This window comes from Drosophila kikkawai, chromosome 3R, assembly GCF_030179895.1.
Source record: "Drosophila kikkawai strain 14028-0561.14 chromosome 3R, DkikHiC1v2, whole genome shotgun sequence".
NCBI classification, from domain to species: domain Eukaryota; kingdom Metazoa; phylum Arthropoda; class Insecta; order Diptera; family Drosophilidae; genus Drosophila; species Drosophila kikkawai.
This window is the reverse complement of record NC_091731.1, coordinates 6,974,988-6,987,834: the sequence shown is the minus strand read 5'-3', so window position 1 is coordinate 6,987,834 and position 12,847 is coordinate 6,974,988. Positions and strand designations below refer to the sequence as shown.

At 42.1% G+C, this 12,847-nt stretch overlaps 1 protein-coding gene across 3 annotated transcripts in view; it reads left to right on the top strand.

Annotated features, from left to right (window-relative positions):
• Positions 1-9,565: 9,565 nt before the first annotated feature.
• Positions 9,566-12,847, top strand: part of AGO3 (Argonaute 3) — a 200,209-nt gene continuing 196,927 nt past the window's right edge. For all 3 annotated transcript variants that reach the window (XM_041775360.2, XM_070286347.1, XM_041775362.2), the window contains exon 1: positions 9,566-9,705. The gene's annotated coding sequence lies outside the window, so the exon portion shown is untranslated. The remainder of the gene's footprint in view (positions 9,706-12,847) is intronic.

Sequence of the window (12,847 nt, the reverse complement as noted above, 5' to 3'; positions counted from 1 at the left end):
CAGCTACATCGAGTAGTCAATTTCGCTTTAGAAGCCATGGAAAACAGAATGTATTCAGTCGCTGTATTCATGGACATTCAACAAGCTTTTGATAGGGTATGGCACGACGGTCTCCTAAGCAAGTTGAAGAATCTAATAACTCCTCAGCTCTTTCTCCTCATTCAGAGCTTTTTATCTGAAAGAAAATTCAGTGTGGTTGTCGATGGAGAAAAGTCGTCAAAACGCCCAATCTCAGCCGGTGTTCCCCAAGGCAGTGTACTAGGTCCGACACTATTCTCGCTGTATACATCAGATATGCCAGATTCCTGGGGCTGTACCGAAGTCGACGATGATAACATGCTCATCGCAACTTACGCCGACGACACTGCTGTTATGGTCAGAAGTCCAAGCATAGATATCGCAACCTTGGGCCTGCAGGAGTACGTGACACGTTTCGAAAAGTGGGCTACAGAATGGAACATAGGCATCAACTGCAGCAAATGTGCTTGTGTCACATTCTCCACAAGGCCAAAAAACTGCCCAGGCATCTCCATGCTTGGCTCGGTACTTCGTCACGAGGCCTTCTACAAATACCTTGGTGTGATCTTGGATAGAGGGCTTACTTTCCAGAGACACACAACGATGATCAAGCAGGCTGTGCTTTCAAAGGCAGCAAGTATGTCCTGGCTATTATCACCACGAAATAAGCTCTCACTGTCCAATAAAGTTAAAATTTACAAATCTGTTCTCAGCCCAATCTGGAAATATGCATTGCAAGTCTACGGCATAGCGTCTAAGTCTAACCTGAACAAAATTAGAGTAGCGCAAAGTAAGATTGTTAGGTCAATTTGTAACGCCCCCTGGTTTATGAGAACTAGGGATATTGAAAGAGATCTCAAAATCCCAAAGATAGGCGACGTAATACGGATACAAGCAGAAAAGTACCAAGAACGCCTTGGTACTCATCCTAACTCCCTAGCGAAAAGGCTCATATTGAGACCAAGAAAAAGGAGACTCAAAAAACACCACCCACATGACCTTCCTTTAAGATTCATATAACTGTTTGAAGCTTAATAATTAAAATGTAAATAATATAAAAATGTAAATAATATAAAATTATTAAAATTAATGTATAATCATGTATACCTAAATTTCGTCCTTCCCCTGTAATGTACAACTTGTTTAAGCTGCCACATAGGTAGCAGTATACTTGTTATTATTGAATAAATATACACATTAACAGAAAAAAAAAAGAATGATAGTTAGGTCAAGAATTGAGAGGGCACTGGATAGCGTGATCGGGCCTGACCTCGACCCACACGCATTTGCATACCTCGAAGACATCATCGTCAATGGAGCGAGTCTCGAGGAACACATGGAGAACCTACGCAAAGTGTTTCAACGGCTAAGGAGAGCCAACCTGCGGATCAACCAGGAAAAGTGCTCGTTCTTCAAGAGGAAAATAGCTTATCTGGGGCACGTGATCAGTGATCAAGGTATCCACACCGATCCGGACAAGGTAGCCGCAGTGCGCAACTTGAGTCCTCCCACGAGCTTACGAGAACTGAGGAGATGCCTCGGTATGGTCTCGTGGTACAGGCGATTCGAGCCAAACTTCGCTTCGGTAGTGCAACCCATGACGAACCTACTGAGGAAAAATCAGAGGTGGCAGTAGGAAGCCGAGCAACAGGGTGCATTCGACCTTCTGAAAACCCTGCTGACAGACGCGCCGGTGTTGGCATGCCCGGATTTCTCTGTCAAGATGACATTGCAGACGGACACCAGTAACTATGGACTCGGGGGAGTCTTAACCCAGGAAATCGACGGCCATGAGCGAGTCATTGCCTACGTCAGCCGGAAACTTGACACCGCTGAGCTGAACTATTCACCCACGGAAAAAGAGTGTTTAGCAATTGTCTGGGGAATCCGGAAGCTAAGATGCTATCTTAAAGGGTATAGATTCGACGTCATCACCGATCACCTGGCACTTAAATGGCTCGACCAGATAGAAAACCCCACCGGAAGGATTGCCAGATGGGCGTTGGAGCTGCAGCAATATCAATATGACGTACACTACCGCCGCGGGAAGTACAATGTGGTTGCCGACGCTCTATCGCGATAACCTGTGGAACATCTGCAGATCCTCGCGGAAGGAGAGCACCAGTGCAAGTGGCTCCAAAGGAAAACGAAAGACGTCCAGGAAGACCCACAGAAGTTCCCTGATGGGAGAACTGAGAATTGTACCGGCACCTCGACCACCGACTAGATGACCAGGATTACATTCCGTGGAAGCTTTGCGTAGCAGCGGAACATCGAGCTCGAATCCCACAGGAGTGCCATGACGCACCCACAGCTGGACACCTGGGGATACGCAAGACTATCATCAGAATATCCCAGAAGTACTATTGGCCAGGGATGTTCCGAGACGTACGACGGTACGTACGACAATGTATCCCCTGCTAGAAGTACAAGACGGAACAACGACATCAAGCCGGACAAGTGAATGAGTGAATGGTATATTGTGCACCGATTTCGTCGGGTCATTACCCCGTTCAAAAGAGGGAAATACCATGCTCCTGGTGTTCTTCGACAGCTTCACCAAGTGGGTCGAAATGGTACCACTTCGGAAGGCAACGACGACAACTCTCATACGAGCCTTCTGCGAGCGTATCATCAGTCGCTTCGGAGCTCCGAAGAAGATGGTGTGCGATAACGGGACCCAGCTTACCAGTAAGGCTTTCAAAGTGTACCTCCAGGAAACGGGAGTCGAACTGCAGTTCACAGCACCGTATTGCCCAAGGGAAGACCCAACCGAGCGTGCCAATCGCACAGTGAAAACAATGATCGCCCAATACGTGGAACATTGGCAGAACACATGGGACAGCCTGTTGCCTAAACTGTCACTGGCAATTAACACGAGCGTCTCGGAGTCGACCGGGTTACGTCCGGCATTCCTACTCCAAGCCCACGAGCCACGACTATCCGGATCGTGGTATGACAGTGTGATTCCTGGAACAGCCTCCTAGCCATAGACTCCTTCGGAGAGAGCAACTCGACTGAAGGAAGATCGTGCAGAACAACCTGCAGAAGGTCAACCGGGAACAGGGTAGACACTACAACATGCGTCGCCGCACCTGAAAGCCAGCCATGAGATCCATCGTCCTGGTGCGACAGCACCATCTCTCGAAAGCAGCAGAGGGATTCGCAGCGAAGCTTGCCCCAAAATTCGACGGACCCTATAAAGTGGTCGCCTTCCCTTCACCCAACGTCGTCCGAATCCGCCACCCAGGCCAGCGGAAGGGACGACTTGCCAATATTGGGGATCTAAAAGCGTTTCATTCTTCTTCCACAGGTGATCCCGAAGACGAAGTCAGCGCTGTTGCCGAAGATGGCACCAGAGACCAACCCAGGCCGTCTCACTGAGGTCAACCGACCCCTGCTATCAACGAGGGGTGATTATAAGTACCCCTAACCTACTCTGTGCCCCCAATACTTCGAAGAACCATTGTTAATTTTAAGTATACTCTCAAGTTAGGAGTCTATCGCTGCTGCCCAGTAGGTCTCATATCGTAAGCGGCCTCAGACTAAGCTAGTTTAGTTGCTTCTTCCACAGATCCGACAGAGCCATGAAGACCATCGAGCTGTCCTCCAGCGACAGCGAGGGAGTAGCCGGTACTCCCTCGCTGTCGCTGGAGGACAGCTTCCGGGCCGCCGGGACCTCTCGGGACGCCCAGGATCAGCGTACGCATTGAGGTCCACCCGGTCAGGCCCGACGGGTATGAGCCAGCCGGGAGGCTCCGGTCGAGAGCCATCATCCTCGTCGGAAACCTCTAGAGCTCGGACAAGACCCCGCCGGGCCGCGTCGAGCTGCGCATCACCGCACCGCCCAGACGACGACGGTCTCCGAGCCCCGCCTCCAACGCTCGGCACATCACCTTATTATACGGACGAGAACGGACGTAGGATCTACAACGCTTCCACCGACGGATTCGTGTCGGGCCGCTACACGCAATACTTCGCGGACTCCTTCCCCGACTGCCAGAGTTACGCACCGCGCCCGGAACACCCGAGTCCATCCGGGTCATCCGACACGGAGGTGTATAACCCTTGCGATCGGGACGCCGACTACCGCTCGAATTCCGAGGAACGGGAAAGCTTCGAGAGCGAACAGTAGTTCGTCAGTGACGACCAAGACGACGAGGACGATCCGCCGGCCGCCTACGTCGAGGACGTCACTGACGACGAGGATGAGCCACGGCCCACCTACTCGGAGAGCTCCGTCGACGAAGACGCCAACGACCAGGAGGAAAATGGGTACGATGACAGCGTCCCACCAATATTTTCGGTACACCGGAGAGGATCGTTTCTGGTACCAGCGGGGGTCGTGGGCATACCTCATCCACACGACCTACGAAACCCTCCAAGTCGAGGTCCCCTGGCGCCCATCCGAAAGCCCTTCCCGGCGTCACCAGAGTCCAAGTCGAGCGATGATGAGGAGAGCACGGGTCAGCGTTTCCGACGCAAGGAGCCGTCCTTGACACTGGTGCCCTACCAGCCGCTGCACACACACACGCACCAATAGCGGCCACACCAACCCGGGTGACCGAGGATGTCGACCCGAACCCAACTCGCGAAGCCACCGCAGACGCCACACCCCCTGCTGCGACACCGAGGTCCAGCCCCCTCAGCGCCTACATGGGCATGTCGCCGGGGACCATCGGTCAGCTCCTAGACCAGATACCAGGCGAGGTCGAGGAGCTGATATGAGAGGCTTGTTGTACGTGGTAAAACCCGGGACCCAGGGGCGTCCCAAACTATCAACAACCCTATACTCGATTAGCCGGGATCTCCCTTTGATTTCCTTCCTGCACCCTTCCTTTTCTAGCTATTTCTGTATTGGCATTGTTGTTGTTGTTGTTGCAGTTTCTCTAATAATTTTTTGATGTTCGACTTGCTCGCTAAGCTTTACTAATTCCTCCTGTCGCGAGAAAACCCTACGCGGCAGGAGCAGTAAAAACACCAACAGCAGCAACAGGAACCACTGGCCACAGCAGCAGCAGCTTCATCACTAGCACCTCCCCCACAGAGGGAGCCAAGCAACAACAGCAACTACTACATTGTAAAACTAACAACAGCAACCACACCAACAGAGTTTAGACGAAAAGCAGGGGCGGCGTGAAGCGTGCCTAGCAGGAGGGGTCGACTTTGAAGATTGAGGAGAAGAGCAACCATGACGTCGGCGACGTCAATGCAATAACTCATGTGCAGAAGTTGTTACTGCCAATGCTGTTGCTGGTTGCTGGTCATAATGACACTATGGTTGTTACTCCCAGCTTGGAATCTCCACCAAAGCCCACTATTCCCCCCTTGCAATAGTTGGGATTTTCTTAAAATCGGACTGTTTGTGGATGATTAAAACTAATTATACAATATTTTCTTCATTTTTTGTCGATCAAAAATCCGGTGCCAAAGCTATCTATGTAATTGTAGTCCATTCCATGGAAAATTTAATTACGCTTATTTAACAAAAAAAAATTAAGATTCGTTAAAAATGTACTGAGAAATAAGAAACCGCGTCTAAAGTTTTAGGTAGGCTCTCTACCGGCTTTGATTCGGCCGGATCGAAGGCTCATAACTTTTAAACTCTCACGTTTTTCGATTTGCCCTTTTAGTATGATATTCTATACATCTGTAGCTATCAAAAATTGCAAAAAAAAAAATTTGTTTGTTTTGACAAACTAACCAGAATAGAGAATAAAATAGGAACTTTTGAATGAAGAAAAACAGTGTGATAAAATATTAACATGGTGAAGGAACACCACATTGTACAAATTGATAACATTGGTAAACATAAAGTATGAAATATGTAGACATCATATAACGAAAGTTCAACTAATGAGATCTTTATACTGTCTTCCCACACAGCGCATTTGTGAAGAACGGTTGGGATTTAAAAAAAAAGTGAAACTCGTGTTCCCACAGAGCTGCAATAAAGCGCATCCGCATCCGAACAGCTGATCGATCAGCTGTAGCTCATGAAAACGTAATCAAAGACTGTCGGATTGGCAGTTGTAAACTTGATATGGAGCATTTACCAACTATTTTGGCTGTTGTACAACCGCAAAAGCACAGATTGCGTTAGAATTTATCAGCACTAAATTTAAATGAATTAAATGACAAGGAATTTTAGTTTTTCTAATGATTTTTCTCTAACAAAGAGCAAATTCCCCGAAGAGTGTCTATAGGTGGTATAGGCATCCAAAATCTTTAAAATAAGGTAGAGGTAGGCGGTTTATATTAAAAAGTAACAATTGGGGACATCTTGGGGCAAGAATATACAGAAAAACACCAACAACTATTTTGGGCATGATTGTAGCTTTGGCGCCACATTTTAAATTTCATTTTTCAATTGTTAGAAGAAGAAATCAGATTTGCACCGAAAAACTATCGCCAACTATTGCCGAACAAACCGTGGTTAGATTTAAATGCGTTCTAACCGCGGTCCATTTGAGAAAATTCGGAACGGCAAAACCTTATGGGCAGTCAGTTCAACGGACGGTGAATGCGCTTTGACAGTGTGTGGGAAGACTCTATTAGTATAAGATCAAGGATCTGCGTTCTCTACTTCTGGTCGGCGTTCTTAAGAAATGTGACTGGTACATTTTGATGTGGAAAATAAACAAACTGTATTGGCGAGAGCGGAGAAAAAATCGATTTACACATTGATACTATCGATTCTTATCGGTCGATCACTGATTTGAATGTCAGAACAGATTTTCAGCAGAGCTGAATGCATAGTTTCCAATAGACGCGCCAGTCTGATGCAAAACAAAAAAAGAAATAAATTCAAGTTTGTGTTAAAAGTTATTTTATTTAATTTAATTTATTATTTATTTTAATCAATAATAATTAGGTAACCTGCATGTTAAGACTTTTTTGGGAATCGGAATACAACCCTGCGAGCTCTGATTTTTTAAAATTGATTTTCAGAAACCCTACCACAATATTTGGCACAATTTCTCGCAGTGCACTGCATTGACGACTAAATTACAAAAAATATCGACATTTGAAAATAATTTTTCCCTTATGGCTTATAATCTTCAACAATTCATGTTTATGTTTTCGAGAAGCCATAGCTGTTTGATTAGCAACATATAACTGACAAATATCCTGGAATTAAATCGATTTTCAGTGAATTGATTTTTTTTTTCTTAAAAATTCGACAAGTAAATCGATATTCGATTTACCGAAACTCTGAAATAAAAGAAAATGCCAAATCTCAAAAATAATGAAAATACATTAAAAAAAAAACAACAATGTTATTCAGGCCTGCTCCGGTTATCGAAAACGGGAAGATCTTTATGTTTTCGTTTTTGAAAACGAGAAATCAATGCTCCGGTTTCCGAAAACGAAAGATTTTTTCGATTGAAAAACGGGCACCTTTTTCTGGCCGGAATGAAAAGTAAATGGCTTTTTTTATATGAAATCAGATCTTATTTACAAAAAGAAAAAAATTGTTTACTCAGTGGTCTATTGATGTTTATTCCACACCATCATAAAATCATTCTGGCATGTAGTTATTTTATAAAAAACTAGTAAGCCAGGCGAACTCCGTTACGCCACCTTCGGCAAATTATCCGTTTAATTGAAGTGTTCTTTGGTAAACCACATTTTTTGTGATGTATTGTGGTTAATGGAATTATCTGGGGACCAAATAGCCCCTGGGATGTTAAAATCACCAAGAACTACGAACTAAGTGGTCCCTATCCGAAAGTTCTTTAGAGACCAACTGAATAGCGGAAAGATGGTTTCAATAAATAGGAAGTTTCGACAATGGAGGAAAGATGAAACTGTCTCGTTGGTGGTATTGCCATAAGGGGTTTTTTCAAGGTAAGCTGATTATCCGCCTTACCAATTTCGGACGGTAGTCCGGGCCTGATACCCTGGTAGGGAACTGGGGCTCTGAGAGGACAACTGTTGGGACCCTCCAGTGGACAAAACGGATATGGGCAACACCGGGGGCACGGTCTCACCCGCGACACCTTCGGATAACGAATATTTTCTAGCACTCTATCTCAGGATTCTTGAAATTTGTCCTGAGGTCGATAGCTATGTCGAGGAAGGCTGCTGTTAGGAGCCTGCCACGCTGGTTGGGATCCGCTTAGATGCTGCACACCAGTTGATCTTCGTGTGCCCACGAGTTGTCTCAATCGGCATTTTCCCTTACTACATTTCGTCTCTCCTCGCTTAAGTTCTGTGAATACACTTGTTGCTGGATTGCATGCCTTGTGCGGAGACCGATGTTCACACGTCGTGCTATAGGCATTTTCGACTATAGGCAGAGCGGTTAATTTAACCTCTAATCCACATAATTTACACAGTTCAACTTACCACCCTAAATACAAATGCTGGTTTCCAATTGCACTGATATGAAACGAATAACTTTTTTTTTTTAAAAATGAACACAATTTCGATTTGTCATAAAATAAACTGAGTAGAGAATTATGGCATGCTATGTGTCAGTGTTGGCGCTTTATGCAAAAATGATTTTCCCGCTTTCTGTTGCAATTTTTCCTGAATTTTCTTTACTGCATAAAATCACAAATTCCGAGACCTTTCCAACGAATGCAAAACCGTGGAAATCGGTTCGTGCGTTCTGGAGTTATTTGAACCCCGCAGAAAACTCGACTTATTTTTATATAATAGATTTATTTCTGACCCCACCTCAAATTTGACAACAATATGTTTGCCGTGTTTAACATGTTTTCTCGTTTTGGCGATAGATCGATAAGTTCACCGCCAATGTTGCCATATTGTTGGTGGAACGAAACAGCCAGTTATAATAACTTTAAAGGAGCGCCAAAATGATTGTTTATAAATAATGCTATTTAATTTGATTACTTAAATGGTCAAAATTAACCAAATAATTTATTGAGAGCACCTTATTTAAAACAGTGAAAAGTGTGGAAGCATCTTAGATGCTTAGATTTGCTTAACTCTAGCTTTTTTTGCCTTTTTCTGGCTTAGAAAACGGGCAATTGTACATATAAAAGGCAGTACTTTACGTTGTTTGCTTATTACCAAAAACACAAGTTAGCTGCTTAAGCAGTAAGAAACGATGAGAAATGAAACATTCCGATAGCAGAAATTAGCAGAAAACCGAAGCAGCTAAAAACGAAAACGAAAAAATTTTACGATTACCGGAGCAGGCCTGATAGTTAAAATAATTTTTGCGAACATGACTAGTTGTTCGAGAGGCGCTTCTGTGCATCGCCTCCTAACAAGCGGTCGCCAACACAAAATATAAAAATTCAATTTTTTGGTTCTTGCGCTTGCGCACACATACGCGCTTGCGTGTTCTTGTGTTTACTCATACAAGCAAGCGCATTCTATTTTTAGATTTTTACGCTCACAACTTTGGTATAAAAATGCTCAACTTTGTATATAACTTTTCCACAAGCTTTATTTGATTAAATCGGTTCTGAAAATTTATATCGATATATCGAAAATTAAAAAATCGAGTAGTCGATTATTGTATCGATCTTATTACAAGCTCTAGTGGAAAGACATTATTAGCTTTTTTGATATTTATCGGTAACATACAATGCTATTGTTGTAAATGGGATTCTTGCTAACATTATTTAAACAGCAGTTATGCTATCGTAATCGAATTTCTTTAACACATTTGATCAAAACTACGATACGAAGAAACAGGATATACCTTTGGTAAGTTTTACTACAACTTTCATTTTCTTTTTCTTATTTTAGAACCCTATTCGAAACAACATATTGATAAAAATTTACTAAATTATCATTATGTAGATTATTTGTTTGAGCGTACATACATACATATGTCATACATACAAAGATATGTACATATGTATAACATTTTCAAAATTTTCACGGGTATTAAGAAATGGATTCTTTTAGTCATAAAATTGACAGACTCAATCCAAAACAACAAAAAAAAAAAATTAAAGTAAATTACTTTAATTTAAATAAATAAATAAATTTTAAATTTACTAAAAATTTGAACTCACGTTTTTTCCCTAAAGTTTAAACTTCACATTTACATTTATATCTATGTATACGTATGTACATATGTATATACATATGTACATATTTTTATTATATTATTATGTTTTATAGTCGCTTAGGATCGAAGAAAGCAAATTTTAGCGGGTTTTCATTCCCATTTTAGCCACCCCTTTATATAGCATATTTTTTACCTCTCTGTCCAATAAAAAAAGGAACTAAGCTAACTTCTTCATGCTGGAGTTTGTATACCTTTGCAGTTTTCGATTGGATTATTAAATTAATAGGAGATATAAAATTCCATTTCTCCCAGATTCCCCCACGATTCGGAAGGAATCCCCCACGAATCCTCAGGGAATTTTTATACAATTCGGTTGGGAATTTTCATACAAGGGGTGGCCCCACCCAGGTATTCGAAATTCCCCGGGAGTCCACCAGGAATACGATAGGATTCCCTGAGGAATTCATCGGGAATTTCGAAAGATAAACCCTCAGGAATCCAGATGAAAAACCTATAGAAAATTCCTGAAAAATTCATCTTTCCTAGTAAAGAAGTAATTTATTCCTTTTGTATTTATTTATGGATTGCATATTTTTATTTGAGAAAATTTTTTTGATGGCATTACATATTGCTGCATTATTTAACATACATACATACATACACTTGCTTTCATATCTCTGCGTACAGGAAACATCATAGCATTGACTTTAACGTAAAATAACTCTGCTAATATCTTGCACTGCGAATCAAAAAATGGTTCATTCTATTAGTCATTCAATTGACGTCGCCTCTTTATTTTTGCAGAATTATGAACCTAGCGGTTTTCTTATAATGACCATTTTACCCAAACCCCTTTAAAAATAGCAGTCTCAAAAGTTTGCGTACAGCAAAGAATATCGCCATTTATTTACTGATTAGTAACTTGTCGGGTAGCCCTTAGTCTTCAAAACTTCCCTCAGACGTTTAGGCATCGATTCCACTAGTTTTCTTGTATCCTTCTGCTGTTATTTTCTGCCATTCCTCTAATATTACAGCCTTTAGCATAGGTTTGGATGTAATGATGCGTTTCCGTATACGACGCTCCAAAAGATCCCACAAATGTTCGATTGGATTCAAGTCTGGTGATTATGGAGGAGTTCGCAACTGTTTTTTTGTATTATACAGAAGTCAAAGCTTGACATTGTGGGCAGTGTATTTCGGGTCATAATCTTGTTGAAAAATAAAGTCCCCTTCCAGACCTAACCGTCTATCACTTTCAACCAAATTTGCCTTCAGTATGTCAATATAGGCCCTATGGTCCATAATTGAGTCTATAAAGGAAAGATTTTCCACGCCGTTAGCCGCCATACATCCCCATATCATAACTCTTTATTATTATCTGATACGGTTTTGGAAAACCATTCCTCACCTCCCAGTTTAAGCTTGTGCGTTGTTAATTTTGGATTGTTCTGGACTAGTTGGAGAATTTTTGATTTTTCACTTTTCATTAACTTGCTTGGACGGCCAGATCTGGGCGCTGATAAGATAGATCCCGACTTTGCGTAATTGGTAATAACTTTTTGAACAGATGAGTGCGATCTGCCAATGGTTTTTCCAATCTTCCTGTAGCTTTTGCCTTTAAGGTGCAGTTTAAGTATGATTTTTCTTTCGTAAGCGACACCATAGTGACAATTGCATATATTACCCATTAAAAATTGATTAATCAAAGAATCAAAGCGAACTTTAAACAAAAATATAATTGCATTGGACATTAAAAGACGATCTTCTTTGCTGTACGCAAACTTTTGAGACTGCTATTTTTAAAGGGGTTTGGGTAAAATGATCATTATAAAAAAACTGCTAGGCTCATAATTCTCCAAAAATAAAGAGGCGACGTCAATTGAATGACTAATAGATTGAACCAATTTTTGATTCGCAGTGCAAAATATTTGCAGAGTTATTTTACGTTAAAGTCAATGCTATGATTTTGTATTGTCCTGTACGCAGAGATATGAGAGCAAGTGTACATATGTATATACCAGAGAGCTGCATTGAGTATCAACAACGCTCAAGCCGATCACAACTCAAAACAGAAGATCGCCACAACATGATCGATCGATCATCGCGCACAATACGAACGATCTCGTTCAGTTGGCTTGATTGCTCTGCTTTCTGATTCAAACTGATTTTTTGGTACCGGTATGATGATCGGAAGTTCCGATTCGGTACTTATTGTGCAGAAAAAGAACGATCAAGTCAACAAATAACAAACCGATCTGATTCCTTCATTCACAATCAAATCAAGTCCAACGATTCACAAAAGCTCAGGCTTCACTCATGTTGCACTTGATTTGATTGTGAATGAAGCAATCAGATCGGTTTGTTATTTGTAAGCTCTCGTGAGCATATAATATATAGTAAGATGTTTATAAATTGAGTCGAACTAATGTCCCGTCAGTTGACTAAGGACAACGCCAAGGAGAATAAATTCACACACAAGTTTAGGTTTAGATCTTTATTCAATTGATCTCAGCTTAAGACTAAATTCTTGTGACAAAAATATTTCTTGTGCTGCTCTTTGTTTACAAAGAGATCGCCCGCTTGGGATATTGGTTGTACATATTTTGGGAGCGAGATTGCCCGCTTAAGATATTGGTTGTATACAATAATTTAATAGCATGAGTGCCACCCATGGAGGGCACTTAGTGATTCTAAGAAATGTTTTAGTTATTGAAGAGCGGCATCGCTTGCTCTGGATGTGGATTGCTTACATTGGTTCAGCGTGGAATCGCCTACGCTGTATATTCTTATTTATTGGATATGTGAATATGTCACTATATATATATTAATATT